Genomic DNA, 19,561 nt, shown 5'->3' on the forward strand with positions numbered 1-19,561 from the left:
TCTGCAAAGACGATAGAGAGAGAAAGATAAGCTAGGTTTATATTCACAATAAGTAGGTCAACAAATCCACACCCATCTTTCTTTAGTGCTGTATAATCAGTGGCAGAACATACAGGATGCGGAAATAATAGTCTTCTATATCCAGTTGCAAAATTGCACACCAAATTTGTGAGAGGATTAATTATAGCTGTACAGGCACATTTGGTTGACTTCTTTTTCCAACATTGTAAAACAATACCAGGCTAAGCTTCAATTACTGCATTCTCTGAGAGACTCCCAGGATGAAAGTGGTGTCACAATTGGTTTACCTCACCTTAACACTGTGCATATTCATTCTGTTAGAGAGATGTCTTTAAGAAAATATTACAGCATACAGAAAATTTTAAAGAAGTTCAGTAAAAGTGGGTTTGTTTGCTATGTGCTTCTTTTACTTCAGAGACCCATAAAAGTGGCCAAAAGAGGCAGCAAGATTCAGTTCCAGGACATGGAAGTGAATAAGGTGAGATGTCAATCTTGTAGTGCCTTCCCTTCCTGTGGGCATTTTATATTCCTTATTGCTCCTTTTGAGTCTATATCAGAGCTAGCCTTCAGCAACAGAGCAATGGGGACAACTGTAATGTAAAATAAATATAAAACAACTGCAAAAACTCTTTCCTATTCACCTGAAAACCCGATGGCAGAAAAGTGGTGTTGCTTCAGCAGACAGGGCCTCCCAGAGGGTTACAGATAGCTGGAAAAAGCTGTGGATAAGGGGGGTGCCAAAAGAATAAGAATAGCAGACAATAAATTTCAAAGTATCAACCAGATCATAGAGGAATCAACAGAAATCGGAGAATGCATTAAAATAAATCAATCTGACTGAGAGCTGAGTGGATGACACTGCTTCCCTTCCCTTTGAGGATAAAACAGAGAAACTGCTTTGCCAGCTGTGTGGTAATGTTGAGATGGGAACTTAAAGCAATAAAAGATCAAAATAATTTGGATTTGGTTGATGCAACAAGTTACTTAAAAGGATTATTATAGCGCTATTTGACAAAGCTTACAGTACCAGCAGCAAGGTTTATACACGTGTAAATTAGATCCATCAACATAATCTCTTTTCCATAATCATTTTCCATCAGCATTTTTCAGAAATATTGCAAATTATTTCCATAGTTATTCATTCAAAGAAAAAAAATCTATGACAAAACAGGGGAAAAATGGTATTTTTCCAAGCATCTAGTAAGTCAACAGATGGCAACAATACAATAAATTTTTTTTAATGTATTTTTTAAAAAGAACAACCAAACACACATGCAAACAAAAAAATGTCTACACTGCACACAAAAGTTAAACCCTCTGGCAGAAATTTACTTTGGTAAAATACCACAGCAAAACATAAAGGCAACAAACTTTTGCAGTAGGAAATGCAAAGACATATTCCTTTCAAATAATATTAATCCAGAAACCTGCCCTAAAATCCTTCATTATTTTGTCTAGGTAAGTCAGTATATTTTAGCTTTCTCATATATCCACAATCTTTTTATACCTAAATTCACAGCAGTCTTTTGCCAGCTCAACCTTGCCCCAGTAAGAACCAATGCAAATATTTACCTGACATCAAAACAGGTATCATCTTGAATTTGGGAAGTCAAGAGCTGGTACTGTGAGAGATCCACAATTAATACCTCAAAGGAAGAGTAAAGCAGTGCAGTTTAAATAAATTAGAAGCCAAGGAGAAATGGAATGCTGCTGCAGTAGCAGAGATTTCTACTCCATCTCCTGAGGGTTCCTGCCACAGCTCTTACTTGTGCAAACCACAACTTGCATCTGCACTTACTTGAAACATCTTCACCTCACATTAAGTCCACAACTCCATGACAATACTTGTGCCCATTTACAGCTGGAGGATAAAAATCACATTTGTCACTCCCAGGCAGCAAGAAAATTACTACCCTGTGTAATTCTCAAGTAAAATAAGTCCCATAGCCGCAATAATTTCTTGGTTTCATACTCTACAGGCAGAGTTAAAATATTCCACAAGGAAAGGAAAACAAAAGGATGATTTCTCCCACAGAAAAGAAAGGTTCTCCCATATCAATGAAAAATATTTAATTATCTTCTCCAAGTTTTTTTTTATGAGAACTGGAGTACATTTACAAGATTTTCACAACAAAAATTTAGCTCAGCTACCTGAAACCAATATTGATATTGACATTGCATGGTATGAAAAAAGATATTAAACAATGCAATTTCCAACAGCACTGGCCACTTCTGTTAGTGTTACTCATGAGAGCAGGAAGAAAGACAGTATCTAAGGAACTGAAAGGTTTTTGTGGTTGTATGGGAAAAATATATGCTTGTTTTGACTTGTCCAAAGGTACCTGTGTGTTTTGATGACTGAAGATTAAACTGCCTATGTTCAAGTGCCACTGAAGGGTCTGTTCACTTCTTTCTTACATTTTGTCCTCCTAGAAAGCAGTCACTGAAGACAGCATCATTTATCTTCCACAGAGTCATCCACTGTGTGGAGCTCAGTGTATAGCTCTGAGGTGGAGGTGAGAGTTCCTCCCGAGACAGCTGTTCTGGAAAGAAACCTGAAAATGGTGAGGTGAAAAAACCTGTAGAGGAAACTGTGAAAAGCATTCAAGAAAATATCATTTCAGTAAGATGTGACACAGTTAACAGAAGTGATAAAGAAGAAATGTATTTTTAATTTTCTAAAAACATAGTGTAGAGTCTGTCCATCTTCAGGAAGCATAAAGAGAGAAAAACAACTACAGCTCATTTGAGGAAAGAGAGAAACCAAATATATTTGTACAGGAGTTTCTACACTTTAAATAATATATCCGGTAAATTTTTAGCATGTTTATATAGGAATATATTTGAATTTCTAACTCTTACATTTGACTGGTGATTTTTCTAAATACTAAGAAGTTTGTTGGTCATCATGGGGTGAGCATGTTTGTCACTGTGCCTGGACGACTCAGCACATACCTGTGGCTTGACCTCTTTTAGCCGATTCCCCATGCTCTTTAGTGGAAAAAAATGCTAGCATGCATGGAAAAAGAATATCCAGCATGCTGCACTCCATGCATGTGAACAAAAGACTTTTATTTAGTCATTTATTCATTTAAAAGAATAAATTATGCTAGGCTCTGCAATACAATTACCTTTATACTACAACACTTAGTGCTTTTGTCCCAAAGCTAGATGGTCCTTTTCACAGCTTTTAGGTGGGAAAAAAACCCCTCCTCCTCCTCTCTCTTTATTGAGTGATTTCCATATGACCCAAGATCTATATGATGACTCAGGCAGCTCCAAGTTATAGCTCTCCCTTGAGATTCCTTCTCTCTGCAAGAAAAGACTTGAGACAATCAAGGAGCTGGCCACAATATCTCTATAAAGCCTCTCCCATGTAGGTTTTAAAATCTCTCAATGTGTCCCAGGAATTGATTAAAAATGTTTGGCTGTGGCCCTCTCCATTCACCAGTTAGATTTGTTAGATTAGAAGAAATTTTTACAAAGAATTGGTCAGCTTCATTTGGACTTGACTGTTAAGACAGAGGTGCTTGAGAGTGTAAAATACTGCAAATATATTCTGTCAAAGCAAAATATCAAGATATGGTTTGAAAAGTTGGAAAGAGAATGGCAAAAAGTAAAATCCAATATAATTCTTGGGTTATACTTGACCATAGCAAATCCTCCTTAGTTAGACTGGTAGCCTCTTCATCCTAAAGTTACATCCAGGAACTCATTCCTGTCTACAGCTTCCTCATAAGGGGAAGCAAAGGGCGGGGATTTTTCCTTTTCTTATCTCTGGTTAGCAAATGAGCAGAACCCAAGAACCCAAGTAAACAGAACAAAGGATTTGTTCTGGGGAGGATGAAACAATGGATGTTTCAGGGGAGACAGGCTGGATATTAGGAAAAGGTTCTTTACCCAGAGCATGGCTGGGCACTAGAACAGGCTGCGCAGGGAGGTGATCAGAGCACGAAGCCAGAGAGAGTTCAAGAAGCATTTGGGCATCAGGCACATGCTGTGACTCTTGGGAACAGTGCTGTACAGGACCAGGAGCTGCATTCAGTAATCCTCATGGGTCCCTGCCAACTCCAGATGTTCTGTGAATCTGTGATTCCCAATGAAGCAATCTGAGATGTCTTTCCATCACTTACTGACATCCTGTCTTTCAAGTGCTACAACACACAGCATAACCTCGTTCATACCCAAAAGAAAGGCATATTCAATATTTATTCTTTAAAGTTTTGAAGCTGTTCTTGGAAGACTGGATGCTTTCCCCATCTACCCTTCCATAGGACAAAAGCTTGAACCTACGGACACCAAAACAGCTTGCAGTCTAGGCCTAGCCCGGGAAATTATCATCTTTAGCATGATCTTAGTTCATTGGGCTGCCAATTTCCCACTTTTTCACCATGTTCTGACTAGAAAGTGGATCAAATAGCTGGCTAGTCAAAGCAGTTCCTTAAAATAAAACTCACTATTTGCAACAGGAAAAAATTACATAAAAGGCATAAACTACCAGCTGTTACACCCCGTTGGGTCCTTGCAGAAACCAAGTGCAATACACAATGATACAGAGTCTGCTCTATATTTAAGGATGTGTAAGACAGCAGTGTGTGCTCCCCCCTCAGAGGGGTTGTCAGCCTTGTCAGAATTCATCAGCTCAGCTTATGTGGAGACTGGGGGACCTTTGAGATCTCCAGAGCTCTCCATTCCCACCAGCTACAGGGTTAAAGGGTTAGGAGTCAGTCTATCCCTGAAGAAAAGATGAAGGTTTTTGGTTCCAGATGGAGGCACTTAGACACAAGTGCCAGACCTAACATTCTTGCACCTACAGCTACTTTGCTGGTAAAGAAAAGAACCTGCTGCCTGTTCAGCTCTGCCTGCTTCCTTGTCTGCCTAAGGCTGGGGAGGCAATGAAGCAGCTATCCAAAAGCAGACCAGCAGGGACCATGACATTCCCACTCAGAAGTGCATGCTTTCCCAAAATTCCTACTCAGAACTGCACACTTTCCTGGCCTATCTTCTAGCACAGGGCAAGGAGACAAAATCTCAGTGCTGTGCCAGGCTCTTACATCAAAATTGTATTTGAATATTTCAAAATACAGGCTCCTACTGTTGTCTTTTGACTGTGACTCTTTCTAGTTGAAGCTCATCTATTGGCTGTAAAGTCCGTATCCTGTAAGATTTGGAGGAGTCAGGCTGCTGATTCTGCTTACCCTGGCAAAAGTTCACCTAGGTCCATGAGTCCTTCCTGGAAGCTGCTGACAATCAGTAAATAAGGCCTATGGTCACTCATTGCTCCATAACAGAACAGATAATTTAAAGGAGTACATTTTGTCACTGCATGGAAAATACAGTGTCCAAGGTGTGGAGGAGAAAAAATCACCTAAATAAAGGCTTGTGCACAGCATGAACACCCAAATGGTTTGACCTAGACTTGCAATTTTCCTTCTGGCACTCATGGATTTTTCAGTGGTTGGCCTTTCAACCCTAAATCTTTCTTTTATATTGCCATTTTGTATGGGGAAAATTGTAGTAGAAAAGAACTCCTAGAAAATATCAAAATTCAGAGAGATTGCAATTACAGTCTGCACACACTGATGCAGGATTGCAGATGCCAAAAGGATATGCCTTGAGAAGTAATTTCACAAAATATGTACATTCCCACAATGTGTTTCTGTGCCATTTTCCCTGTTGGAGATGGTATCAATCTTGCAGATTAACTGCTATTCATTCAGCTACATCCTCCAAGGGACTGTGGTTCACTTCATAAATGATTCAGGCAGCAACAGTATGCAAACTTAACTCCTTGATGAGGAAGGAGCAGCTCCTTGATCTTTTACTTTAGATTAATGCATTTTACTCCCTGTTACTCTCTAGGGCTGGCAGCTAGGAGTTGGGCCTCCCAGGTGAGTGCTGTAGCTTATCTCATTGTTTTGATCACTTTCACATGCTGAGAATCAAGCCTCAACACGGACAAAGGACTGACCTCATCAAAAAAACCCACCATCAGTCAGTGATAAAACAAAAAATAAAGTATTTTTGGACAGTTTTTTTCTCATCTACCTTTAAATTTTGAGACTACAGAGAAAGCTGGACTGTTTTTATCTCCTTAGGAGTCAAATTCACATTGAACGCCTGAGAAAGAGAAACTGAGACATGATGCATAGGACAGCAGTATGGGAAAACTGAAGTGACAAGGAAAAGAGCAGCAGGAAGCCTAAGACAGTAAAGGACCATAACCAAACAGTGATAAGGATGACTTGTTGCTAGGCTCTGAAGGAGAACAGAATGATCTGCTGACAGCAGAATGAAAGCCTAAGACAGACCAAAACTAGGAAAAGGTACTGACTCTTGGACTTCCTTGTAAGAATTGACAAGTCTGTCACTCAGACTGCCTCAGGCAAGGAAGATGTACAATATCTGCTCTAAGCAAAAGACATGAGATATGTGTGGCAAGAGCAAATGCTGATAGGAAATGGGGGCAAGGAAAGCACAGAAAAAACTCCCCTAGCTGCCCTTCACATTGGAACAAATGGTGCTGCCAGAACAACTCCGCCCACCAGGCTCAAAACAAGATGATCCGTGTGATATCTCTGTCCCTAATGCAGAGAATGCATGGGATCAACAAGAAAGTGAGGAGTAGCAGATGAATTCATGAAATAGGTTATTTACATCTGAGAAAGATTTCTGATGTGCAACCCTTGGAGGAACTAAAGGGAAACAGTCTTCTGACACAGGGATTTCCTTGCTGTTGTCGTCCTAAAGATATGATTAACACAAATGTCATCTTTGGGCTGAGGACATATTTTTTATATGTATTTTAGTGTTTAATAGTTCAGGCAGTCAGGAAGCTCCTAACAAGAGCAGAAGCCTTTACTTATTTGACCAGCAGATAAATCCAAGCTCAAAATACAGCAGAGCCCTTTTGACCATCACAGGATCAGAGTCAGAATTCGGGTTGAAAAAGAGAAAAAAAACCCTATTCTATACTTGTGCTTGGCTTGAGATTGTTTAACTATCTTCCTAGACTTTGGTGAAATTTTCTAGCTCCAATGACTAGGAAAAAGTCATTCCTCTTTTGAAAAGTTTACTGGTATTATTCCTAAAACTAAATCTTAAATTTAAGCTTTTTGTGAGGGAAGTATGTTAGCAAACAGTAAACACATTCTTGTAAGCTCCTAGCTATATCTTATGTAGGAATTTAAAAAAAAAAAGGAAAGAGACATTAAAACTAATGAAATCCTGCATCAGAACTTACTAGAGCAGCCGAACAAAGAATAAATCACAGTATCCAAAAACCAGCACATTAAAGTGTTATATCAAACAGAAATATGACAAAGAAGAGGATGTGATTACTCATTAAATTGGAAGTGTGTAAATCCTAATCTGATCTGCTTGTATTATAAGCCAGATATCTTACACCTAGCATTTTATGTTACAAGTAAAATGCTCATTATGTTTTAAACATTTTAATGCCTGATATTGACTTTAAGCCTGCGGAATAGACAATTCAACACTTGCCAAGATCATATTTTACAGTTTAATCATCCTTATTCTTAATGATTCACACTTCATTTTCAGCTGGCATGTTTCTAGTTTTGTCTTCCAGCTGCTGGTTCTTGTTATGCAGCTCCCTGCTAGACTAAAGAGCTCTGTGATACCCAGTAACTTCTTCCCATGAAAACACTTATCCACATTGATCACATTTCATGTAAATCATCTTTGAGATAAAACAAACCATACTGAGCTCTCTCTTTCAATCTGCAATTACCCTCAGCCCTCCCACTGTTTCTGTTGATTTCCTCTGTGTTCTTGATTTTTAATCTTCCCTCTTTAAATACTAGTTCCTCTCATTTTAGCGGTTTACAAGCTAGACCCTTAACCTAAACAAGTCTCCAAGGTCCCTCTACACCCTACAGAGGACAGAAAACAACTCTAAAGAGCAAATCATCCTTATCTCTTTTAGACACCTCTCTCAGGATCAGGAAATGATGATTTAGATCATTTCTACACAGACACAGACTGCAGCAGGAATTTAGGCCACCCATCTGCACTGCACACCCCACTTTCAGAAGGCTGAATTTCATTTAATTCAGACAGATATTCAAACTCTGGTGTCAGTTGCTTTCATCATGTCTGTCTCTCTCTGCTACATCATAACAGAGAAGTTCATTTTGATTTCTTTCAGAGTCCATGACCCCTCTATCCTTGCTAGCAACCCTCTTCCAGATTGCATTTTCTCCTTTTGTAATCTGTTTTTGGACCTACCATGTCCTGGGAAAACAAAGATCATTATGCAAGCTGTATTAGTGTTCCCATTGTTGTTATCATCATTCAAATAATTTCGCATCTCAGCTGGACCTTTTGAAACTTCTTGTTCAGGAGGTTTAATTAAATCACACTAAGCTTTACAGATTAATGGCAACTTTGATGCAAGCTGAAAACTTTTAAAGATAGAATAACTCAACATATTCCTTCATAAATAAGACCTAAAAACTCAGAGAGCTGTATTGATTTCAGCCTTCAAAACAACCGTAAATTTTGGAAACCCTAACTTTATTTGGTAATAACACCTTTTAGTGATACAGCATGGGCTTGTCTCAATAGGTAATGGTTGAAAATATCTCAGTTCTGAATGTATGAGATTATAGAGGGAGAAATAACAGTTATTGAAGAAACACTACTCCCTAAATCTTTGAATTTTCAAGACTCTAGCATAAATAGGCAACAAAATGTTATGAAAAACCTCTGTTGTGATATGAATCAAGGAAAACCTTACCACAAGAGCTTAGAGATGATCCAAAGGCACTAACTATGAAATTACCAGCTAACCTAGATCTTTGAATTAGTGACCTTACAAACAGCTGTCCCTGAGCCACTTTCAATCTCTTGGAGCCATTCTAAAGCTGCAAATGAGCTTTGCTTCAACTTTTTTTTATGTATTACATCAGAAAGCATAAAGAATTGTTTTGAAATCAGGAAAAATGTGCAAAAAGCTAAGATCTCTATGTATTACATAACATGAATGAAATAAAGTGAAATAAAATCCTCCTATTTACCATGGATGATATAAGAAAACTGAAGGATAAGAAAGGAGTTAAAGAAAAAAGGAAAAATCAAGCTTTTAGAAGAGAATTAACGATCTGCACTAAAGCCAAAAAGGCAAACAAAATGCTAAGGAAAGCTACAAGTTGCATTATAAGGCAGAAGAAATTTCTCAGTAGTGAGCTATGCTAGTCCTCGGTTACACAGGGCATTTTTTTGGGAAGATACCACACAGGAACACTTAGAGGTGGGGACTGATGTTCCTCCCCTGGAACAGCTACTGAGAGACATTCCAGAGACACGGGAGGTGGCACAGGGGAAAAATCCCAGCTTGTGCAAAACGGGAGCAAGGAAGAGCTGGGAGCGCACAGGCAGGCTGCCCTGTGTGCTGCAACAAAAAGTTGCTGAGATGGTTGAAGCCAGAGAGAGAAACAGTTATTTGCAAAAAGAAAGTGGGCAGGGGAAGAGCTGGATATAAGTTCTGCATCTTCCTGTTCCATTTTCTCCTAGCCAATTTGCATTTAATGTAATTAAAAATTAGTTAGTTATGTTCGTAGCTTTTCAATCAGTTCATATGGGGGCGGGGGAAGCTGTGTTTTAAACCAGCTGATCTTTGGGGAGATGAGCACTGATCTTCACGTAGCAAAATGCAAAAATAAAACAGGTAATATGATAATATTTTTCTTGTGAGGAATAAAAAGAAAAAACCAGCAACATGCAAAACCCAAAGAACAGCAAGTTTTAAAAGATACATTATTTAATCTGGAACTATAAATGCAAATGTCTTCATCACAAGCAAGTTACTGAGCTCTGCAACAACTCTGTCAGACCAGCAAATATTCATGGTATTTTTGATAAGTCAGCAATCCATTGGTCTCTCATGGTCATCCCTCAGCATTAGAAAAAGGGCACTTATTTTCATATGCCTTTCCAGCAAAATAGCAGTTTACAAGTATTCTTCAATATCTATTCTGCAAGATATTTAAATTCAGTAAGGAATTTTAAATCTTGCAATTTCTTTTCTTTTTTGAATGGCCAATTTGAAATGAATCAACTGCTTTTAAATTATTTCAAAACATTTTAAGGGATCTATCACTTGCAAGACAGAAAAATGCTTTTGTAGTGCAAATTAATTTGGTTATAATTATTTTTTTCTTTTTTTTTTAAAGGAAAGTAGTATTTTCAAGTTAAAAATGGAAATTCGTCTAAAATTCAAATACAAAAAAAAATCAGAACAATGAATAGGTAGCTATTAGGTAGCTATTTCTTTCTCTCTGGATCATCAGTCAGGGGTAGTCTTCCTAGGGCACTGCAGTAACTCTGAGTGATGTGGAAAATGTGAAAATGGTCTCCAAAGAAATCAGAACAGTGCAGACTAGGGAGTCAGAAGAGAACAGGGACTTTCACTAGGGAGCACTAAAGATGGATGAGGTGGATGTTCCAAAGGGACAGAGAGTACAGGTTTATTGTTTTAACATTAAAACAAAGTAAGCTGAAATGTGTTTACTACACTGTGGCAGTGCAGCGCCTGGCAAGGTGCTTTTCTGGGACAGAGGACCTTGAACCACCTGGCTCAATAAAATGAGAACATGTCTTTTATTGAGCAAAAATTATGTTAATCCCCTCCAGAAAATGCTTTTTTTCTTTCCCTCTTTCATCCCCAAAGCCTTACTGAAAAATGAATTGAGAATGCCAGGCTTAAAACTGCTTAAAGGGTATTGTCCACTACACGAATTTTTATCAAGTCAGTAAAAAAACATAAAGGTGTTGTATTTGTACTGGGATTGTAATGAGACAATAAGTGTTACAAGATGCACCTCCACAATAAGTGAAACCCTCCAACCCTCTTGCAGTGCAGAAGTATTTGTCAAAGGAGTCATCAACAACGCTGTACTTTGTAGTTATGCCTGTGCTTACTTTAGCAGCAACATCCCTCTTGCCCATAATCACCTTTCTAAAGCTAAGATAATGATGTTCCAGGAGCACTGAATAAAGATTTGCTAAGGTTTCTTTTGTCTTCTTTTTAAGTTGCAATCTTTGCTTTCTGCTTTGCATTTCATTGTGGGTTATTATGGCATGGGAGTGAAACTTGTCAGTTGTCAAGCCCACAGTGTCAGCAGCCTGGAAATGCTCATGCTGCTAACTAGCAATTACTCACACAGCAGTGCTGGATCGGAGCAAGCATGGGCGTCTTTGCAAAGCCTTCAGAACTTCAGTTTCAGCTCCCGGTACACACTATTAATGACAAACTACAAATCAGGCAAAGAAATGCTTTTTCAAATGAGGCATTCAGCTTGGGAGATTTCCATTCACTTTGCTACAGCTCCAATCAAGGAACTTGGGAATATGCTGATTTACATGGGTCCCTGCTGGCATTGCCGAGATGACAGATGGTACTTGGCCAATCAAATCAAATCAAAATGTGATTCTTTAAAGAAATGTGGCACCTTGTTCCAGTGCTCATACATGGTGTTTATTTGCAAATGTATCAGAGATTTCCACCACTAATGACTAATTTTCAAGTTACTCAACTGTAACTCAGATTGTCATCTTTTCCTTCCAAGTTGGGGATATTATTTCTCACAAGTGAGGTGGGGTTCCAAGTGTACTGACAAAAAGCCATACTAGCCTATCTTCTGTTGAGAGGAAACTTGCAGGAGATTTGCTGCCATGTACAGCATTCCTACATTTTCTTCACAAAGTAATTCTAGATTTTGTAAAAAATCTTGTGATCCTGGTCTCATTTTACATCTCTATTACTTTTTTTTTCAGCTGAACAAAAGAAAAAAATGATTGGCAATAGCACTACTATTGTTAATTTGGATGAAAATACTGGAGTTACACACTGGAGTTCTCAAAATACAAATTCATCTTCACGTAGATTTATCTTATTGTCTTAAGTTACTATGGCAGCAGGCAAAATTACTAGAAGTTAAATAAACTTTCTTTTAGAGGAACATAAGTTATATTGGTTCATGCATCTTTAAAAGTAGATTAATATCTGTTATTTAGCTAAGTCCTATTATTTGTCCTTTAGGAGTTGAGAAGTTTTTCCTCAAACTTGTAACTCCTTGTTAGTTATTCTTCACTACAATATCCTAGAGATTATAGTTACTATCTCCTAGAGGAATTATTTAATAAAACAAATGAAATAATTAGGTGTCATATAATTTTTAATTTTTTTCCTTTGATAACTGATTATACAGTCAAACATGTTAAAATTTGTTACACATAATCAGACTTTAGTTATCCAAGGCCAGGTTGGATAGAGCTGTGTGCAACCTGGTCTAGTGAAAGGTGTCCCTGGCCATGGCAGGAGGGTTGGAACTAAATGTTATTTAGTGTTCCTTGCAACTCAGACCATTCTATGACTCTGTGAGTATAAATACCAACTGTCTTCAAGTACTCAAACATCTACTTTGACTTAATGGTTTCTATCAACTACTTAGATTGGTTATTTTAATCTGTGTTTTGTCGTGACCAGTAGGGGAACATGTAACAGAAAATAAATCTTGAGATATTTCTTGGCCTAGCTTCACATCATAACACTCAAATCCTCTCTTCTCTGGAGAAGAAAAAACAAAAGGATGAGTGAAGAACAGATGTTTGTACTTTCCTGATGTGTCACAAGCAAAGACTAGACTTGGAAGTGTAATGGAAAATCCACAAAGATCTCTAATCAAGATTCAAGTCTAAGGTCATCCAATGTCCAGCCAGGATAAAAGGCTGTCCAGAAACCTGCTTCACAATGAACTGCTGCAAAAGTCAATTCAAAGAAGTAAGCTTCACTTGGCAGCGCCAGCTCTTCTTAATGACAACCATGTAAGACTTGGAAAGTCATCTGCATTCTTGGCTAAGAATCCCCTCTTCAACATTCACAATTTAGGAACATATGGGCTCCCTTGTCGGCTTACACTCATGCCCATCTGTTCAGATGGCATGGAGTCTGCCCACAAGTCAGTCAGATGGCTGCTCAAGGGTACACGTGGCATGCAATTATGGGTTTAGACGAGCAGCCTGCACAATAGTGAAAACACGTTTCCTGCTGCAGGATGTCTCTCGTCTGTACCAGCAGTCAAGCATTGGCACCACTTGCCTCCTTACACTTGAACAAAGATGTTTGAATGTATTTGACAGAAAAGAAAATTTTGGAAGCTGTCAGCTGACCACCCTCATTGAGCATTGGAAATAGGACTGCCTGGTAACAGAAAAGCAGAAAAAGGAACTCTTGCTGAAGACATACTCTTGGCTAATCATGCAGACTTAATGGGCTCACAAAAGCAGAAAAAGGAACTCTTGCTGAAGACACACTCTTGGCTAATCATGCAGACTTAATGGGCTAATCCAGAGGAATATACAGAATCTGCAGAACTACAACTGAATACTTCAGTGAAGATTAAGGCATAGACTGCGGTACCTAAAATATACCTAGAAGCATCATTTCACTTTTGCTTTCTTCTTTCACTGTCACTGGGAAAACATGGGAACCAGGTGAGAGCAAAAAGGTCCTCTAACAGGCACAGCCATCTCCTAGACAATGCTATGACCCTCATGGCACAGCATTCACACTGTAGGAACTTGCATTTCCTATGAAGAGTTGGGTGCTGGTTTTAGATTTTGCTCCCTAGAAATACTTCCAAGCACATTAATTGACAATTACACTGAGTTTAACTTGGATGACCAAGGGCATCTAGGAAGATGACTTACATCTGCCCAGATATTGAATAAAAAGTTAATTTTCAACATCTTTGTGGCAGCATCCCATTGAAGCAAAGTCCTCTTGTTTTCAGTGAAAAGACTTAGCAAGTGAGTAGGTAAAATGCTGAAGACAACTGAAGGACTTCTCCTTTAGGTAGCAATGCAGCATCCTGAAACATTGACCCAGAGAGCCTTTAGAGAACAGAGCACCACTTACCTACATCAGCACTGCACATCTGGAACAGAAACCTTACATTTGCATCCAAGCAGGGTTGGTCCTAGCATCAACTGGAGAAACTTTTCAACATTTACTCTAGTTGTTGCTCTTTCATTTACATCACATGAAAGAGCATTCAACTGCTGCTTTTCTGAATCAGATTAATTTTTTTTTCTCGAAATACACACAAATTCATGACAAAAGTTTGCTATCCCACAGACTGACAAGTTCAAGCATGTGCAGGTATGAAGGAGGAAGTTTGATCTGTAGATTAAAAACTCCTCAAAAAATTATCTCTGTTCTGAATATTGTTTACCCAAACAACTTTAGGGAATAGCTTCTAGCAATTAGTATACTCAAAAAAATAAATGTAAAAAAAAATTAGTTTTCACAGCTCAGAGACCAGAAAAGGATTAAACTAGTAGCTAATATTGTTTGAAATGTCTAATCAGAAATCCTGTAAAATGCTGTCTTTCAGTTCTATTTCAGTAGAGATTAAATTAGTAAACAGCTGAACCACTTAATGAAAGTAAATCCACAAATAAGAACAAATCCAAAGAAAATAATTCTTCAGTAAGCAGTGGATATTTATACAGGATACAGGTCTAAAACAATTAATTCCACTCAAATAACATGAAGCATTTCACTCAAATATTTGTTTCAATTCTTTAGGTAATTCACAGTACCACTTGTATTTCCTTTCTGTAAACTTTTGAATAGCAAAGTGTTTTTTTCTACAAGTTCAGTGGAACACAAATTGCAAAGTGTTTCCTACATCATAAATAAAAAAACAGTTTTAAAATCTGCTCATTAGGTAGTACAAATAAAGAATACCTTCAAGGTATTTTTTTATGTATTGTAGATAAAAAGTAACTGTGCACAACATCGTATTTATTAACATCTCTGTTTCTATGTTTTTCAGAGCTAGTTTTCCTGTGTGTTCACTGGTTTTTTTCTTAGCAAATAAGGCACTAAGAGACTGCCAGAGCACTTGCAGCCAGAACTAGAGGTCGGCATGATCTTTTCTTAGTAGCAAACTTGTAATAAATCCTATTGATTTATGTTTGTTTGATTCTCAGGTTTAGAAAGTTTTATCAGATTAAAGTGTAAGGAGAATGCTTCACTGAAAAAGTATTCATTTTACCTTGCACCTTTTTTTTAACCTTTTTAAGTATTCCACTTCAAGAGCAGAAGAAACTATAGCACTTTAAAAGGTGCAAAAGACAAAGAGCAGTAAATTTGGCCTTGGATCTAAGGCAGCTGTAGAACAATGACAAATGAATTTGCTAATATTATTTATATTCTGGACAAGGAAGAATGGAGAAAATCTACCAAAAAAACCCTTACTTTTCATGAATAGGAACAATATCAAATGTAGTGATTCTCAGGCTACTGAGCCTTACCTTCTAGAGTCTGTCATTACCAAACCTGCATGGACTGTCATACAATTGAGTATGATTCAGTACATACCCCATAATAAAAACCATAATTTAAAACAAGGGTACAGGAACATACATAAATAAAACCAACCTCAATCAAGTCAAACTTCTCCAAACAACAGACAAAACCACAATGACAGATTCTCTGCTGAATGCCCAATATTAATAAATTCTCAATGTACTTTTTCACATAACTGTGTTGGGAAAAAGTACACCCAAAGTACTTTCACATACTGAAGAAATTCCATTAGGTGAACTACTTATTTGGACATTCAAGAATGAATGCCACAGGAATAGGAGGGACATATTCTGAAATACTTTTTTCCTTCTACTTGTTAAATTAATTTTTGTATAAAAATCTTAGTCTTTTCTCTTGAAAACAAACATATCCAGTAAAAAGAGAGGATTAGCTTGACTTTGTTCTACCATTAAAAATTTCAGTTTTGAACTAATTCTTAAAAGTTTCAGGATGATTGAACAGTGCATACTTTTGGCTTTTGATTTCCCAGTGTTAGGGGTCCACCAGCTCAACACCTGTGAAGCAAGGTGAGCTTAAATGTCCACACACATATAAGGAACTAAATTCAGAACTAAACAGACAATAGGAGAATTTTAGTAAAATTACAATGATGGAAACTCACAAAAATATTTTAGTCACTGCTCCTTTAAAGATCATTTAAAGATGTCAGCTCTCCCAGATACAATCTCTGAGAAAAACAAATGGGCAACAGACACATAATAATCTTTTTAACTGAATTCAGATCAGTAGTGCTTACCCAATCTGAAAAGCATAAAAGACCAATTCCCTCCTCTATCTACACAGAGGAAAAGCAATGCATGAAGAAATGCTATTTTTAGATAGCACTTGCTTTGGGTTATATCTAACAGCTCCATCTAAATACGTACAACCTGAGCAGTGCAGAGATTAATATTGGGATGCAGAACAGGGACAGAGAATTTGGGCATGTAGGTGTGTTTCCTGAGGGAAACTCTGACTAAGATTTGAATTAGTCTTTGATTAAAGAAAAAAAACAAAACAAAACAAAACAAACAAGCAAAAAACCACCAAAAACAAAAACACCAAAAAACAAAAACACCAAAAAACCTCAGTAAGTCAAGTCAGTTGGAATCGGACAGCCAAGGCCTATAGACATGCAGGATCAAGTCTACGCTCATGGGAACAGAAACTAGAACAAATGACCTTGTAAAACCACAAAAAAAATAAGCTTCCTTCCAATTAGTATGTGAGTACAGTTCTGTATACCAAGAACTGACACTCACTGTGAGACCGCAGTCCTTCAGCTGTCTTTATTTGAAACATGAAAAGAAGGAATAAAAATTTCAAACAACATTGCTGATTGCACAATACCAACCTAGAGATGATCATGACTTCTGAGGCACTCATCTTGTCAGAGTATCCACCAAAAATACAAAACTTGTCCTCCAGCACTCTTTGGATAATGGAATCTGTCCCATCACTAAATAGAAGCCTGGAGTGAGGTGACAGGGCTGGGAACATCAATGCACCCAGAGCCTGTGCAGCAGACACTGAAAAGCTGAAACAGACACTGAAACAGACACTGAAACACTTCAGTAGTGGAGGGACACTCTGGAACCACTGCATAATGAGTCCTGATGGAACAAAAGAAATCTTTCTGTTTCCATTCAATTAAGTTGCTGCAGACTGGAATTGATTACGCAGACCTGATCAGCAAAGTTATTCAGCATGGAAACTCTGCAATCCACAGAATAACACTTTATGAATACAGTCTTGTGTCAAGGGTCATGATTAATATTCTGTTTGGGACTGACTTAATTATTCCAATTATAAGAATTAACTAACTTTGGACTTTAAAAAAAAATGTAACTGTGTAGGAAATGTCTTGCGGTACCACAGTGACCCTCATTCTTAACACATTCAATATATGACACTAGTGTATTTAAAACTGGATTATTTATGCTCATGTACATTAGAAGAGAAGAGGCATTCTGCAAAAGCAGAGATGATAGACCAGGGAAAGCCTTTCTGTGACACACAAAGTTTAAGAGCATTTGTCTTTGAATGCAACAGGGGATGGTGATGCTGTAAGTTGTATGGATATGTCTGTGAATGCCCACATCAATAAAAAAGGTTTGTACGCTGTTAAATACAGTCCTTGGAGATAAGCTAATTAGCAAACTAGGGAGTTTTAAAACTCTCAAGTGAAATCTTTGAACTGTAAAAAAAAGTTATCTACTAATGAAGTCCCCTGTGGGTTACAGTCTAGATTTGGCAGCATGCAAACTGCTATAGCTGAATTTCAACTAGGCTGATACACAGAATTTCAGCAAGAAAAGTTGCATTAAAAGACTGAAAAAATGATGGGTACATATATAAAATACCCAGTGACCAATATCTCTTCACAATTATTAGTGTTTAAGCTGGAAGATGAAGACAAGCAATCTAAACATCTCTTCTCTGAAAGGGAAGTGGCAAGTGAGATGTCTGTGGATAATTGGTTTCAAGCAATATCTGAGAAGTCTCTCATCCATACAAAATTTAACAGAATTAATTATTATTACAGTCAGATAAGTATATATTTTAAATATATTGCACAGAAGCAGATGTGACCTCTCCTTTTTGGGCTTCATGGTTTCTATAAAAAGGCTTCTTTTTCTGTGTTGTTTAGCATAAAGTATTCAGGTTTACAACTAGGCTTGAATTACATTTATGTTTAAACCTTGAATCTAATAAAAAATGCAAGCAGACTAAATATCCAGTGTGGAGCTCCATATAGATTTAATAATGGTACTAATCTTGACAATAAGAGAAGAATTGCACCTGAATCAGTGTTACTTATTTCTTATTAAGGACACATGATTTATCACACTGCAACCTAGAAGCTGGCCAGATGAGCCTCATTCTTTAATAAACATAAAATTCTCATATGTTTTATGATTCTTTCTCTCTCTTTGACTACAAATTCTGGGAATTACACAAAAGCGGTTTTGCAAAACAGTCAAAACAGATCAAGCTCTGAAGTTGTCAGTTTCCTAAAACTGTCACAAGCTAGAAACACAGAGACACAGAAAACAGAGATCTGCATTAAAAGCGGGAGAAGTTGTTTCTTTTTCTCCAGGAATAGCATTGGGACTTTAAAAACTGCCATCAAAAAGGCCAGGTCAGTCAGAGGAAAGAAAGCAACATCCAAAAAAGTGGCTCTGATAAACAGCAGTATTATTACATCCAGACATACCTATGAGGAGAGAATTACATTCCTCCTCTCTTACGTATAGAGTTTTCCAAGCACACATACTTTTCTGTTCCAGGTTGAAGGTTGAAACCACTTTGACCTGTGGCTTTGTATTAGAAGAGGGAAGAAAGCACTCCCAGGCTACCTTGGAGACAGCACTGCAGAGCTATAACAGAAAAGTTAACAGCAAGGAAAACCTAGACTTCACATTCTGTAATTTTATTCATTTCATTAAATTTCATTATGTCTATGGGATCTGCTGCTCCAGCTGGATCCCTGTAAGTCTATGGAATCTGAAGGGTTTCGTCTGAGAATACTCAAGGAGCTGGCTAATGCCAGTTTGAGGCCTCCCTCAGTGACCTTGGAATGGTCTTGGCAGTCTGGAGATGCCCCAGTTGACTGAAATCTGACAAATGTTGTCCTGATTTTCAAGAAAGATGACCCTGAAAACTACAGGTCCAAGAATCTTACTTCATTGCATGGTAAAATATTAGAGAAGATTATTTGGGAGTTATTGAAAAACACCTGAAGGACAACACAGTCATCAGTCACAACCAGCATGGCATCATGAGCTAAAGTTCTCCTTGTCAAACTTCGTTTCCTTAATTTCACCATTTGTCCTCTCAGAAACTTGTTTGGGAAATTAGGGCAAAAGTTTTTGATTCTGCCTCTTCTTCTGGACAAAATGTCCACCATTCAGCTGGATAAACACATCATGTGATGGGTGAGAAACTGGCTCATGTGTCAGGTACATAGGGTTTTAGGGAATGGGGTGACATCAGACTGCTGACTGGTCACTAATGGGATTCCACAGGTCTCCATCATAGAGCAAATACTCTTCAATGTCTTCATAAATTTCTTGGACACAGGACCCAAAGAAATACTAAATTTGCCCATACGCTTTTTTTCTTTTTGAAGTAAGC

The sequence above is a fragment of the Melospiza georgiana genome, chromosome 3 (genome assembly GCF_028018845.1).
Source record: "Melospiza georgiana isolate bMelGeo1 chromosome 3, bMelGeo1.pri, whole genome shotgun sequence".
Taxonomy (NCBI): Eukaryota; Metazoa; Chordata; class Aves; order Passeriformes; family Passerellidae; genus Melospiza; species Melospiza georgiana.